Genomic DNA, 2,079 nt, shown 5'->3' on the forward strand with positions numbered 1-2,079 from the left:
GAGATCAGATCAGTCCATAAGAGGGTCATTTAGGAGTCTGGTAACAGCGGGGATGAAGCTGTTTTTGAACCTGTTAGTGCGTGTTCTCAGACTTCTCAGACTTTTGTATCTCCTGCCCGATATAAGAAGTTGGAAGAGGGAATAACCCAGTTGGGAGGGGTCCTTGATTATTCTGTTTGCTTTCCCAAAGCAGTGGGAGGTGTAGACAGAGTCAATGGATGGGAGACAGGATCACATGATGGACTGGACTGCGTTCACGACTCTCTGTAGTTTCTTATCATCTTTGGCCGAGCAGTTGCCATACCAGACTTTGATGCAGCAAGATAGGATGCTTTCTATGGTGCGTACTCACCTTTGTACTTTACATCAATCACATCACTTGAAGCAAGGGTTAGACTAGACATAAACCATCTGGATGGTATTACTGAGTTTAACAGAGCGGTGAAGATTGAGTCATTGTTAATGTGAGGGAAAGGTAGCAGTGTCTAAAGAGTTAGTTTGTGTTTCTGAGTTCAAGTGCAACAATGAAATAGAAAAACCTTAACATGCATCAACCTTTGCCACTTAAATCACTACAAAGGAAGATGAAAGTTAATTGGAACAGAGTTGTAGTTTATATCATTCAATGCTCTGTGGGTAGAATGTGAATGATATTCCCAGGGAAATCTTAAGCCCACAGGTAGTATCTATAGTTGGAACACCCCTCAAGAATGTTGGTGTTGATGAATATGAGATCTGTGGTCCTCATTTCAAAAAGGTTAGTTTAACTGGAGCTGCAAATACACTGAGGACAGATATCAAGGCACTGCACTAAACTATCCATCCACAAATAAGGGGCTGCACTCAGAGCTCAGCTTCCAGTCGCAATGTGAGCAAAAGTACAGGAACAGGTGGATGACTCTCAAGTTGCCTCTAGGCATGTGATAGAAGAAGCATTCCAAAACATGCAGACCCGTAGTCATAATAAGGAAGGTTATTCCTGGTAACACACACAGGGTCATCTGGATGGGAAAGGCCATTGAACATTAATTTTTAGCACCTGCTGCCACTGCAACTACATCTTGTCCAGTTTGCACATCTTTAGTGCTTTTAAACAATGTACAACCTGAACCCGTCGAATGGTTCACCAATAACTTGTAATACTAAAGTTGGAGCAATGCAGAGAAGATTAGCATGGCCCCTGTGCAAGGGTGGCAGGGAAATCTGTGAAGCATTAAAAAGCTTAACTTATAAAGACATGTAAACAGGAATGGTGCCCTGCACTTTTAACTCATTGCAATCTGCACAATTGTAGGGGAATCATAGATTTAAAAAAAATCTATTCTTGAGATTTGGATCTCGCTGGCTAGGCCAGCATTGACAATCCCTGATTGCCCTTGAGAAGGTGGTGATGAGCTGCCTTCTTGAATCGCTGCAGTTCATGTGGAAGAGGTACACCCATAGCTGTGAGATGGAGTGTTCCAGGATGTTGATCCAGCAACAGTGAAGGAATGGCAATTTATTTCCAGGTCAGGATGGTGAGTGGCTTGGCGGGGACCTTGCAGGTGGTGGTGTTCCCATGTGCCTGCTGCCCTTGTCCTTCTAAATGGATGCGGTGGTGGGTTTGGAACTTTTAGGAACTTTGATCATACATACTGCTGCCACTGTCCCTTGAATGTTTGTGGAGTGGCTGCCGATCAAGTGGGCTACTTTAAACTGGATGGTTCTTGAGTATTGTTGGAGCTGCGCTCATCCAGGCAAGTAGAAAGTATTCCATCACACTATATTTCTTTAATTCATGGGATGTGGGCCTCATTGGCTGGGCCAGTATTTATTGCACTTGAACTGAGTGGCTTCCTAACCTTTCAGAGGATGGATCTGGAGTCATATGTAGGCCAGACTAGGTAAGGATGGCATATTTCAATAGTGAACCAGATGGGTTTTTACAAGTGGTTTCATGGTCATCAATAGGCTTCTAATTCCAGAATTTTTATTGAATTCAAATTGCCATTATGAGATTCGAACCCAGGTCCCAGAGCATTTCTCCAGGTCTCTGGATTACTAACCCATTGACAACACCAGCTATGGTAGACAGACTTT

The 2,079-nt window shown here is 43.4% G+C and overlaps 1 non-coding gene across 1 annotated transcript; it reads left to right on the forward strand.

The window, feature by feature from the left end:
* The first annotated feature begins 1,119 nt into the window (after positions 1–1,119).
* LOC140408133 (U6 spliceosomal RNA) lies at positions 1,120–1,225 on the forward strand. Its single transcript, XR_011940050.1, has one exon. It is a non-coding gene; the product is annotated as a U6 spliceosomal RNA (small nuclear RNA).
* The last annotated feature ends 854 nt before the right edge of the window (positions 1,226–2,079 follow it).

The sequence above is a fragment of the Scyliorhinus torazame genome, chromosome 2 (assembly GCF_047496885.1).
Source record: "Scyliorhinus torazame isolate Kashiwa2021f chromosome 2, sScyTor2.1, whole genome shotgun sequence".
Lineage (NCBI taxonomy): Eukaryota > Metazoa > Chordata > Chondrichthyes > Carcharhiniformes > Scyliorhinidae > Scyliorhinus > Scyliorhinus torazame.